Source organism: Ambystoma mexicanum, chromosome 6p (genome assembly GCF_040938575.1).
Source record: "Ambystoma mexicanum isolate Mex_15411 chromosome 6p, UKY_AmexF1_1, whole genome shotgun sequence".
NCBI classification, from domain to species: Eukaryota; Metazoa; Chordata; class Amphibia; order Caudata; family Ambystomatidae; genus Ambystoma; species Ambystoma mexicanum.
In genome coordinates this window covers 97,629,764-97,643,739 of record NC_090935.1, presented here as the reverse complement: position 1 = coordinate 97,643,739, position 13,976 = coordinate 97,629,764, and positions in this window count along the sequence as shown.

Genomic DNA, 13,976 nt, shown 5'->3' with positions numbered 1-13,976 from the left:
TGATCTACGTGATCACTGCGCCACGCCATGATGGGAGTCGGAAAAATGAAAGCCGACATTATGAGCGGCGCAGTGATCACATAGATCCAGATTTTCCAGGAGTTTACCTAGGAAAGGAGTGAAAGAGATCGGCAATAGTTTAACGGGCAGGTAGGATCGGCAGAAGGCTTTTTAACTGTGTAGCCACTGCATATATACTATAGCTCAGCACAGAAGAGGGCTTATGCCTTCTTCTCCGCAGTTATAAAAGGAAAGGAATCCAAAGAAGTGCAGGGTGATGAGGAGTCGCAGATAAAGTGAAAATAAAGAGTATATTGCTGTGGTATATGTCTGCTGATAAGCAACATGGCCCCCCAGAGGCTCGAGGCCAGGGCTTTAAGTGGGCTTTGAGTAGGCCAGGGCTAGCTCATGTGCGAGAGCTTCAGGCTTAAGAAAAAAAATATTTTTCTTGTTGATGGTGCTAGCACCTGCGAGGCATCCCTTTATTCAAGAGATGCCCATGGGCCGGTTCCACCATTATAGAAGAAAAGGTGCGGCCGTTGGAAGCCAAGGATGTTTTTCTAAAGCCTGAAGCTCCTGTTCCTTTGTGGGAGCTTCAAGCTTTAGGAAAAATAGCCTCAGCTTCAGAGTGGCATCATCTTTTCAGCCTTAATGGTGCTGCTGCCCCTTGTTAGGCATCCCCTTAGCTAAGAGATGCAGCGATCAAAAGGAATGCTTGATGAGGGGCAGCCGCACCATTGAAGCTGAAAGCATGTGGCTGCTGGCCCTCGCAAGGCATCCTTTTAGGTAATAGATGCAGAGATCAGCACTCTCTCCCCCATGGGGTAGAGGGTGTTGATCTCTACAAAGGGCTGCCTCAGATGGAAGTGTAATACAAACATGCGTACGCCATATCACTAGTACTTTTAATTTTTACAGAGCGTACCTTTATTTCAAAGGCTCAAGAAACATGTCCTGGATGATCCCGAGCCAAATATGGAATCGGCTCAGGCCGGACATTGAAGCAATGCCAGTTTCCCCAGTCTCAGCTATGCAGACACACACACACAGCATCCGGGGCTATGCAGGTCATTTAGGTGCGCAGGTTGCAAACAAATTTGTTTTATCAGTGGCAGAGCCTTTCATATGCATGTTTGAAGATGTCCAACTCAAAGTCGCCACAATGCACCGGTTACCTTGCAAATCTGTGATCAACACAAAGCACCCATTTAAAGATTTATTTATATCCATGATGACTAGTATCTTGACCTGAAAAAAATGAAGTCATCATGAATAACAACAAGCTGAACGTTTGGTCAAAGAATCTGCATATCTATCTTTGTTTATTACACAACTTCTTTTATTACAAGTCTTAAATCACTGAAAGTACAGTGGGGTTAATTAGATTTTTCCTGTTGGCATTATCTTGCATTCTGGGACTTATAGTTTACCATTTAGGATTTGAAAATTAAAGCCACATTTGTATTCATTTTGCTTAACATGTTGCTATAAGAATTTGCATGCTGTCGTGTGGATTTATTATTCAATTTGTTTTTTGTAAGTAAAAACTCTATATGACATTATTACTGTAGATCTTGAAATGCAACTATTTGAGGCAAAACTCTATATGACATTATTACTGTAGATCTTTAAATGCAACTATTTGAGGCAAAGTTTGTGATTCTAGATCCCTGGTGATGGTGGTATTACTAGTCTTAAATAAAGCAGTTTACCAAACCCTGGCTACGATCTGAGCACACTGGATTTTACTCAGATATCTTAATAATAAAGTCTGGAGCCCTGTTCTCTGTTACCTGTTGTGAGATCCTGGAAATACAGAGTAAGAGAGTCAGGCTCCTCTAAGGAGAGGATGCCAAGAGGCTCACCAATCAGGATATCCTAAAACCCACAATCCATAGCAAAAATCTGCATAATTACAATATGTTACTCAAAGATAGAAACTTTGTTTTTTAAATAGTAAATGAATGAACTCCCTTTTCATACAAGACGATTGAAGTAGTTTTTCAAATTAAATCATAAAGTACAAAAGTCGTCCTATGTGTTAGAGGTTACAGACGCTCAAGATAACCTTTGCAGTGAGCTGAACAGTGTATTAATAAATTCTCTGCTGTCAATTGCCAGCAGTTTACAGCACTTCGTGTGGCTGTGATTGCAGGTTATTAGCATAATTTTTGAAGGTCCTGACACATGATTACATGTCTGAGTCCGACCAACTCGGTAAAAAGAAAGATCTAGTATAGTAATACAAGTGTTATACCCGCTCACGGGAAATTGGAAGGCTTACCACGTGACCCTCCACGAGCCCTAGGAGGGGCTCCCGGTCACACCAGTGGGTACAAACCTACCACGTAACCCTCCACGAGCCCTAGGAGGGGCTTCCGGTCACACCAGTGCGTACAGACCTACCACGTGACCCTCCACGAGCCCTATGAGGGGCTTCCGGTCACACCAGTGCGTACAGACCTACCACGTGACCCTCCACGAGCCCTAGGAGCGGCTTCCGGTCACACCAGTGCGTACAGACCTACCACGTGACCCTCCACGAGCCCTAGGAGCGGCTTCCGGTCACACCAGGGCGTACAGACCTACACGTGACCCTCTACCAGCCCTCGGAGGGGCTTCAGTGGATACCGTTCGAAAGAGTTTGTCTGGTTTTTACGGCGATAAAGAATGGCTGGTTTCACTTGAGCGGCCCCTTTTTTTCTAAATCGTCGGGGTGGGCTTTGCGGCCGGTACCGTTCCACTACGCCTGGTCTCCGCTATGTTCGTTCCGCTGATTGGCTGCATTAGCCTGAGTCCCTTTACCCGTGAGCCTGAGCGCCGTCTATCCTTTCTGCTGGATTCTACTTACAGGGACCTCTAGTAGCAACCTCTGGTACTGCAGCCTAGAATTTCCAATGCTGGAGTCCACTTACAGCGACCTCTAGTAGCAGCCTCTGGTACTGCAGCCTAGAATTGCCAATGCTGGAGTCCTTACAGGGACCTCTAGTAGCAGCCTCTGGTACTGCAGCCTAGAATTGCCAATGCTGGAGTCCTTACAGGGTCCTCTAGTAGCAGACTCTGGTACTGCACTAGGGTGGCCAACTCTTTGATAGTCTGTCGTGGGACACTTGCCCACAAGTCGGTGAAGACGTCACGTCATTCACGTTTAGCAAGCCCCTTTTTTAAATTTAATTTTTTTAATGGCTCTTAATTCCAGCTTAATGGAAATGGTTTGTCCTTGGGACGTGATGGTCACGTTTTTTAACTGCAAACACGACCATCACAACCCCAGGAACAAAGCATTTGCATTTGAATTAAGCCAGGTGTCAGAGCGTTACAGCTAAACCTGTAGGCTCAAAAGGAGCCAGGGCTGCAGAGCCGCCCGGAGAAACAAAGCAGCAGCCGGCAGCACCGTGCTGCGTTAATGGCCACTTCAGTTTGCAGAGTGGCTGTGCTGGAGGCAGGTTATCCCGACGCAAGTTGGGACAAGCTGCGTCCTGCGCAGCCACTCTGCAAACTGCGGGACGGAGTCCCTAATTGTGGGACAATCCCGCGAAATCCGGGACAGTTGGCCGCCCTACACTGCACCCTTGAATTTCCAATGATGGAATCCACTACGATGGACCTCTAGCAGCAGACTCTGGCACTGCAGCGTAGAATTGCCAAAGCTGGAGTCCGCTTCCATGGACCTCTAGGAGCAGACTCTGGCACTGCACCCTTGAAATTCCATTGCTGGCGTCTGATTGAGGGACCTCTAGCAGCAGACTCTGGTACTGCACCCTTAAATGTCCAATGCTGGATTCCGCTTCAAGGGACCTCTAGTAGCAGACTCTGGTACTGCACCCTTGAATTACCATTGCTGGAGCCTGAGGGACCTCTAGGAGCAGACTCTGGTACTGCAGCCTAGAATTGCCAATGCCGCAGTCAGTTTACAGGGACCTCTAGCAGCAGACTGTGCCACTGCAACCTTGAATTTCCAATGTCGCTTACAGGGACCTCTAGCTGCTGAATCTGTGCCTCCACCATTGAATTTCTTACAGGGACCTCCAGCAGCAGACTCTGGGACTGAACCATTGCATTTCCAATGCTGGAGTCTGCTTCCAGCGACCTCTAGCAGCAGTTTATGGGACTGCAGCATTAAATGTCCAATGCTGGAGTCTGCTTTGAGGGACTGATTCTGCTCACAGCAGCTGTATTCAAAATGTGTGGCGCGCCCCTCTGGTGGTCCACAGCTTCATGCCCAGAGGGACGTGCATCCACAGCCTGAAAAGCTTCCGGACAACAGATTAAGCATCCTGCTGTGCCGGTGAGTGCTCCTGTGTCATGTGTGGTTGCTGCTCTCTGCCCACTGCAATGCGTTCAGAATATGCAAACAAAGCAATGCATATCCCAAACACAGCGTGTGAGATGCTCTGGAGCCAACCAACCTGCGCCCCTCATTATTTGTGTTGACAGCCTTTCAAGTGGGGCAATTTATAAGTGATGGCTTACAAGCTATTGTTTTTATACAGTATATGCTTAACATTTCAGTGTTAAGAACTAAACATGGGTCATTTGTATTCACCAGGCCAGCACAAGTATCAGTGAGCTGATGAAACCTATGCGAATTAGCGTGCCACACAGACAAGTTTAAAACTTTTTTCTTTATTTTCTTGTCTCTTTATTTGACATACCAAAACTTTTTTTTTTTATATTACTTTTTAGTTACATATGGCGCATCCCTGGAAAGGTTAACTGTCATTTACTTGCTTAAGTTTTCTAGTGGCTGCTTTGGCTCATGGACTAAATGCATCCTCTCAGAATCAAGCCACTGCCTAGCGAGCACACCAGAAGGCAACTCAATGCCACTTTGCACATTGATTAGGAAAGTGGAGTGCCTTGTGTGTCACCATACAGACAGTAGTCCATGGCCAATCAATGCAGTGAAGTGTGCAGCAATGATTTGTGCGCTGCACAAGTCACCACCCTGTTGGTTAATGGTGTCTATGTGGTGCTCCCTTATGTAACAGCACACATACCTGTTTTTGTCTGATGTGCCCAATATCCATACAATAGCACACTGGACTATATTGTGTATGTGACTCTGACGAGCATGCCATACTGTGCCCACACTTAAACACATAAAGCAATCAAAGAAGTTGCCTCAAATTGTAAATCCACGCGGCCAAACACCCTGTCTACACTGCCACACTATGATTTTCACTAGCTGCAGGCCAGCACTAACAAGAGATGCTAATGCCAGCTAGTTAGATAAAGCATGGGCCTGCTCTTTTTTGCCGAATTAACCACTGAGGCCTGCGCAATGGTGAGGAGGTAGTGGCTGAGGAACTGTGAGCCCTTTACCATGCACCAGAAGCCGGGTTTGTTTAAAACGCTTTATCAGTTTATTACTGGGCAGGCTAACGTTTGAAAGAGGTACAATCCTTTCTGTTTAGCCTTTCTGTGCATTGTTTATTGGGTCTCTCTTGTGCTGGTATCCTGCCCCGTCTGTATATATAATTCCCTAAAGATGTTTCTGTATTGGGGTTGGGCATGCCCACACTGAGACCCAGCCCTTCCTCCTCAACAATTCTTCAGAAACAAGAAACAAAAGAGCCCTTGTACCTTATTTGAGTGGCTGATGTGGCAGCCATTTTATACTCGCATCCAAAAACGTAAGCTGTCCAAATGAGCATGGATGGTTCATGGTTACAAACATTTTAATGTTAGGATGAGTATTGTGCACCATGATGTGAGCGCCAAGCCATGGATCAGTTATGCATTTAGAGATTCACACATACAATCCTTTTATCACAGACTTGTTTATCAAATGGAGAGATCTCTGATCACTGTTATACTCCTGAAATCCTCTGTTAATGCAAAGTATACAGGAATTCTCATTGGTGCTATTTGTTCCCTTTCCCACTCTCACAGAGGTATTTTGAAAGAGTACAATAAGAGTGTACCAGACTGTCCATCTTGGAATGATAACCTTCTATCAGAAAACAGTTCATATGGTTAGTCTAGTATTGCCCCTTACGAAATACAAGTGAGGTGGTACTTACAGAACACCTGCAACTCAGGGCCACCTCAGTGGGCCCTCAGACCCCGATAGGCTGTTCACACCGCAGTGTGCCAGTAAGGACAGTTTGAAACTGCATTCAGGCAAGGCATATCTTAAGAAATGGCGACAGAAAAACCATTTACTTCGGCAGCAACAGTTGTGTTTTCACATACACATTTTTCTGTAAAGTACTTGAATTACAATGTAATGAAACCAGCTTCATTTATATAGCAATTATTTATTCATATTGAGGAGGGGTTTTGTCACACACAGAGTTGTAGTTTGGGAGTGACGTGTGCCAGTCAGTGGGGGGTGCATTCTGATGTCTCTGATGATTCGCCCTGGGCACCAAGTTGGCTAGAAACTGCCCTTATTACAGCACACACCTTCTTTTGCAGGGATGACCAGTCCCTCCCATCTGAATGCAGATCAGGAAAATCACTATGATGGCTCATTAGTGACATACTGCCCTACTTTCAGATGGGAGAGGGTGGTGGGGGGGCAACTGCCCCGATGTTGCCAGTCAGAATTAATTTATCTCAGAAATGTGCGCTTTGAATTACAAGCTGTGTGCCGCAGACTAGTTCCACTCTAAGCGGGGAGACATGGGACTCTGTGCAAGTGAATAGAACAAAGACCCCATGGCCCTCATTTTCCTGCAGCAGTGGCCAGGGAAGGCGCCTGGGCATTTCATCCTTTTCAAATGAGAGGCACCAGGGCATTTCAAACATTTCATATGAGGGGCCTTCACTGTGCTGATAATCCCAAAATTCTCTTTAATTTTATACAAAGCTGCATTTTATTTTTAAAAGGTTATTTTACTCACTGAATGCTGATCAAGTCACCTAACAACATTAAGGTCCAGCTTTGATTAAGACTTTCCTGAAGAAAATGCTAGCATTAATGACTGGGTGATGCAGCCTTTTCTGGCAGAGGAGGTGGTGCATCCTCCATTTGATGTCCAGGAGGAGCTGATTGAGGTTCAGTCGGACACCACTCTGCAATGTTAATTTATAAACATTTCAGTGGGTAACATTTGGCTGAAGGTAATCCTGGAGTATGCTACATTGGCAAGGTCTGCTATACAGTCTCTCTTAGCCTTTGGGTCTTCCTACTTTTCAGCATTGGCTGTACTGAAAACGAAATACTGCACAAGGCTGGAAGTGGAGGACAACCTCAGAGTGTCAGTCTAAAAAATAAAGCCACACATTGACACACTTTCTGCAGAGAGAGAGGCCCACCCTTCCCATTAGTACTTGCTCTGTAAAATCAAATTGCCTTCTGCTGAATATACTAATAGGAATGTATTTTGAGAAAATAAAAGCCCTACTGGAGAATTTTGTGTTTACTTGCACTGTTTCTATGTTTGGATTGGAAGTGATTGTCCTACTGTTTTGGAATGTCTCCCCAACAACATATCCCTTCATAATTATGGCACCACGCATTCTGCAACCATCTCTATAAAAAGAAATAACACCAACACAAAGAGGTGGGGCAGGGGGGGCCCCGAACAATTTGTTTTTTGCTCAGGGGGCCCTTGGCATAAAAAGTTTGAAGACAACTGGCTTACAGGGACCTCTAGCAGCAGACTACGTGGCTCACCATTGAATTTCTAATGCTTGTGTCCGCTTCGAGGGACCTCTAGCAGCAGACTCTGGAACTGCACCCTTGAATTGCCAATGCAGGAGTCCTCTAGTAGCAGACTCTGTGACTGCACCATTGAATTTCCAATGCTGGAGTCTGCTTACAGGGACCTCTAGTAGCAGCCTCTGGTACTGCAGCCTTGAATTGCCAATGCCGGAGTCCTCTTACATGGACCTCTAGCAGCAGACTCTGGAACTGCACCCTTGAATTGCCAATGCAGGAGTCCTCTAGTAGCAGACTCTGTGACTGCACCATTGAATTTCCAATGCTGGAGTCTGCTTCAAGGGATCTCTAGTAGCAGACTCTCTGACTGCACCAGTTAATTTCCAATGCTGTAGTCCGCTTTGAAGGACCTCTAGCAGCAGTCTCTGTGACTGCACCTTTGAATTTCTAATGCTGGAGTCCGCTTCGAGGGACCTCTAGCAGCATACTTTGTGACTACACCCTTGTATTTCCAATGTCGGACTCCAGTACAGAGTAGTAGCATTATTTTAAAATAAGGGGCTAAGCCAGGGATGAATATGTGATTCTAAACAAAACAGACTATATTAAAATGGCTAAGCAGCATCTTAATACACCAGGCTGCTACCTCAAATGATCCCGTAACCCATTTCGCCAGATCACCATGAACGCAAACACACTTATTGCTAAACAGTACAGCGGGGGAATGCTAACGGGTAAAGAAAAAATCCTTCTCACCAATAACTGCCCTATTATGCCAACAATTACAATTTTTACTGAATGTCCATACATAATACAAGGTAGGCAGAAAATAACTCGAAAACATAATGTCAAAAGACATAGGGGCCGATTCATATAAACCAGCGCACAAGTGGTGCACGCGGCTGGAGCACAATGTGCGCGTGCGGCAGTCTCCGCCAGCCGCATGCGCCAAAACACATTTAGGCGCACAGCGTATTCATGGATTTCGACATCCATAACCAGCCATGGCACAGAGTGGCGCAGCGACCCTGCAGCAGCGCCAGTTACGCCCCCAAGAACGCCCTCGTTCAAGGAAAAGCCATCAAATTCCCCAATCCAGCGCAAAGTGCTGCGCTAACCCTGGACCAGTTTACAGGACTACCAAACAGCAAACGCCAAGCGGGGAACGTGTATTACTGGGGTTCGCGTGAAGTGTCACACGCGAAAGCCTGTGCGAGTGGGGTACGTGTATAACTGGTGTTCGCGTGACGTTTCACACGCGATTGGAACAGGGTACGTGTTAGGGAGAATTCTCTGTTTAGGCGGAATTTCCTAACCTAGTGAGTCCCCCAGTAGCTTTGCGGGATTTCTGGAGTTTGTTTTTTTCATCTTGCCAAGAGTGACACTCATTTTCTCCCACTCTTGGACATGATTTGTGGTATTTCTTTGAATGTTAATGTGTTCTATGGGCTATGGGGTCTTTTACTCCGTAGGGTCTCATGTGTTTTGCTATGTGTGTTACACAGCACCCTCCGTGCAGTAACACTGGGGTGTCCTAGGTGACCCCCACCATAGACTCCATTCCTTGGGACTGACTACTGTCTCCCAGGGCATGTAAAGTCACCATTGGCTTTACTAGACTTAAATTTACTAACAGAACCAGTACAAACCATCCTATTGTGGACGTACTGGTAAGGGTAATTCGATTACCCCTGGGTCTGTTGTTCGAGGGGGCACTGTCCCGTCCCCCCTCATCGAGTTTTGGCTGGTGGCAGTGGATACTACTTTTTATATTCGACCGCAAATATATTCCTATGGGATTTTCCCATTGTTCAAGGGTAATACTTTTTCTATGTAGCCTTGGTCATACCGCTGGTTTATTAAATTAAAATAAATTCACCGGTTGGTATTTTCTGCCAGAACTCGGTTTTTAAAATGGCGTATGTGTTCGCCTCTGTAACTCCAAACCAAAGGTTGAGCCCTTTGTTCCACTTTTGGCGGGCTTCTGCACAGAAGCCCTCCAGAGTGGTGCCATTATGTCTGGGTACCACAGGGGGTGTGGGAGGGGTTTAGGCACCCTGGACTGAGTTGCCTTGCCAACTCAAGTCCCACTCTGGTGTGATTGGCCCAAGTGGTGAGCCGCCCCGCTCACCACTTAGCATGTTTGATTGACAGCTAGGCTGAATGAATGGGGGTTTTCTGCATAAAAGCAGGGCTTTGGGGACTGGAACTTCAGAAGTCGCCACAGGACCTAAGAATCCGACGAGGGAGAAGCTGAGACGACCTGCAAAGACGACACCTCCGGTGGAGCCCTGCTGAACCGACTCACCACTTCTCAACGACAGAGGAGATCTCCCTGCTGGAGAGTCTTCTTCCCTTTGACTGGTGGGAACAACCAGTCCCTTGCTTTTTCTTCGCTTCCAGGACGTCTAGTGGTCGAATTGCCCGTGCTGAGCACCCCGGCAACCGGATAGCCACTAACCACTATGTCGCAACCAAAAGGTGGTGCCTTGTGACTGAGCACTCCGCGGCTGGTCTCTTCCCTGGTGGTGCAACGATCTTCAACTTTCCTCTATGACGAGATCATCTCTTCTTCTGGCAAAGCCCCGACTTGCATCCACTACCAGGAACAACTGCCCCCGCCGGAGCTGTCTCTCCACTTTCAAGGTACTGTGCCCGCCTGGCTTCCCTTGTGACGGTTAGCGTGAGGTGTCTTAAATCCTTACCTTTCCACTGCGTCGCCTCTAGACCTTCTTAACTTTTGTTCTAAAACTGGTCCAACCTTTCTGTGACATTTTGCTACAAAGACTTGAAGTGCATTTCCACTGTGATACTTTTGGGACATACCGCCTTGCCTCTCTCCGAGTGGGCTTGGCCTCTGAACTTTGTGATCTACAGTAGACCCTGCCTTGCTTGCCTTGCATTTGCTTCGTAAAAGTGTTGGTACTGAGTTGGTTTCATACCCTGCCTTCTTCTCTCCCTTTCTAACGAATACTAGAGTGCCATCTAGGTTAAGCACTCACCTCTGTCTGCAAATAAGTGGTATCTTTGAACCTAGACTTGTCGAAATATTGTTATGGGATTGATATATACTTATAGTAACTGTGATTGAAGTTGTTTGCCATATTAGTGCCAGTGTGTTTTTCATAGATGTGTTTTTAAATAAATAATTATATATCTTTACACCCAAGCTCTGATCCGTGTCTGCTTGTTCTACTGTGTAAATTGCCCTATCTTGTACACTCTATATACTGCCTAACTCGTCTTGAGAGAAGTCTGACTGCTCAGCCACAGCTACCAGGTAAATCTGGGTGGTGCAGACTGCTACCAATTGGGTTTACTGCTAACTCCTGTAGTCTTAAACTTGTTGCAGTGGTCTCAGAAGAAAGTGCACAGGATTCTGCCTAACACTGTTGTACAGCGGTGGGATTTGTATCAGGTATACAGTTTAGAGTGCTTTTCAACACATTAGGATTACTAACCACAAAGCTTAGCACTAAAAATCAACTTTAAAAAAACATGTCTACTATGGAAGTTTACAGTCAAGAGTCCTTGTCAGGTAAAAATACTGACAGTTTGAGAGCTCTCTGTAGACAAGAGAATCTGTCTGTAAAAGGCAAGAAAATAGAACTGATAGCAAGATTGCTGGAAAACCAAAGTCTGGGTACTGGTTCAGAGGAACCAACTTCTCCAGCAAATGTAGATAACATTAATGGTGTTGATCTAAATCAAAGTTCTGATGATAGTGATGAAGAGGCTGAAGGAGAAGAGGAAGGAGAGGCTAATGAAACTGTCTCCCCTACCCCTCTGTCTGCCTTACCCGCTGTACCTACTGGGCCTATAGCAGATCCCACACTAAGTCCTCAAGTCCTTGAACTAGAAAAAATGAAAATAGACTTGGAATTCAGAAGGATTACTGCTCAAACTGAACAGAAACACCAAGTTTCTGTTTGATAGTTAGTTTAATTAGGTAATGTAGGTTTTCCAGAGTTAGTGTAATTAGTTAATATAGTTTAAAATTGCTTGTCTATTGTGCTTTCATGTGACAGTGCGGTGCTTTGTGGCTTTTGAAGGCATCCACTGTCTGTTCCAGCTGGGCCCTTCAGGCTTGTCTTGTGTATGTGTTTGCTGCTTGGGGTCCTTGACTCACATATGCCACTCCTGCCTCCCTTATCCATGGGCTCGCAAGGATGGTTCGGTGTGACAACCTATTACACAAGGGCTTTGGACTGTCATATCTGTGGCATGTCTGGTGCTGTGTGACTTGTGTTGACACCCCTAGTGGGGATGATTGCAGTGTTATTGTCCACTGTTCAGCTTTGCTAGTTGGGGTGTTTCATAATTAATGTGTACATTCATTGCTATGACTTGTGTAGTATGTTTCTTATCTTTACTGTACACGTGCTTGTTGCAATTCATGCCGTAGATAGTGTGTTCCACACTTTGGATGTGAAAGACGGACTCATGGTGTGATTTCTGATGTAAATCTCTGACATGGTCAAGTAATGAGATGCCTGAAGAGACACACACAGATGGCTTTAAAGCATTAATCATGTGTTTCATGCCCTTTCTGCAGGGGGATGAGCCTCCAGAGCACCTTTGCCAGCAGACATGGCCCATTGGACGTCTGAATTCTGGACACGTTTGTTGGTGCCCACATGCACATGTATGTACAAGCAGAGGCACAGCGATTGCAAACCTACATCCTAGAACTGCTGACGTGTTCCAAGGAACTTCAGGCAAGGTGAGCAGCACAGGGGGGCTACAACACAGCAAAGCTTGCACCAGGCGAGTTGCACATGCAGGCTTAGTCACAGCACTGAGGGTGAGCTTGGACGAATATTGGAGTTGAAGCACACAATGCAGCTCAGATGTGTTGGTGGACTGATGGCTGTTGATTGTAAGGTTGTCTGGGACACCTGCAGGGGCAGTGGCACATACCCTCCGGTACACCAAGGTCCATTGAGGCACTTGCATCAACCATGTAGCTTTCCGAGACATGGAAAGGGGCAGCTCACAGGGACATACAGCAAGGGACATACTCGGGTGCAGTGCATTTCATTTCCATGTACATTTTGATACATGCACTGCCAACTTTGTTTTGGTCATGGTGGAACACGACTTGTTCTGAAGTCACGCCTTGCTATATCGGTCTGTCTGCTTACCCAGGGAACATTGCATGTTGTGTGAATTGTGACACATTGGTGTTGCATTTGCCACGCACCCACCGGCGGCTGACTTACTGCATTGACTGTGTATGACCCATCACAGGGGTAATGTTATATATGGGTACGAAGCATCTACACCAGATTGTCTGTTTGTAGAGTAGTTTGTTGCTATGGGGCATGTTTGGTGGTATGTTTTTGTGTAATGGGCACATACAGATTATTGACTGTGGCTCTCTTTGCAGCATTGCAGTGCTCCTGTAACCGGACCTGAGAGTGTGCAGGCAGGAGGCCAGCACTCAAAACCAGAGCTAAGTGTCTTGTTGTTTTTCTTTCAAACTGCTCTGCATAGGCTTGCTGGGGGGTGCACTAATGCATGGATGAATGTGTAATTCAATTTGGTATGTTTTTTTCCCCTAATCACCCGGAGTCCTATCCAATTTTAAACCCTGTACCCTCTACCCGGTGTTCCTGCTTCCCGTACCTATCCAAGCAACGTTCCCTAACCCTCTTTCCCCACTGGGGTTGCGTATGCCTGTGTAAGCCCCAAACTTGCAGGCGCCAAAACCCTAGAGGGGATGGTTGGTTCGTGCCACTCCGAAGCCTGGACTACAGAAGGCCATGACAATGATGTCCAAGTTTGTTTGTATTGTGTATGTGTTCATGCAGGTAGTACATTTTCGTGTATTCCCTACTTTCATGTGTCATTCCTCCTCCCCTCTCCTGCCACTCATTCCAGGTATCCAGTTTGCCAACACCTGTCCCGACTGCATATCCCTGACCCTCCTTCCCCACCAGGGTCTCAGAGACCTGTGTGAGTTTGACCTTGCAAGCACCCAGGACACGGTGGGGGTGGTTGGTTCGTGCCACTCCCGCACCTGTACACGGGACCTGTGACAGTACACATCCGTTCATGGTGCATCATTCTATGTTATGTACCACACATGGTTCACATCCTGTTGTGACATTGTTTTACTGTGCTACCTTGGTTGTTACATCATTGTGGTAGTACTTGGCCTTTGTGAGGTACTGCTACGTCAAGTCATCTACTGGAGGCTGTTCTGGTTCATTGTTCTGCCTTGGATTTTGTGATTTTGCAAATGAGGGTGGACTCTGAGGGTGCAGGCACCTTTTTACACACAAGGTGGGAGATGGTGACGAAGGGGAAAGGTGATCCTGTGGTCAGGTGAAATTGAGGGTTGAAGGCTCCAGGACCCAGG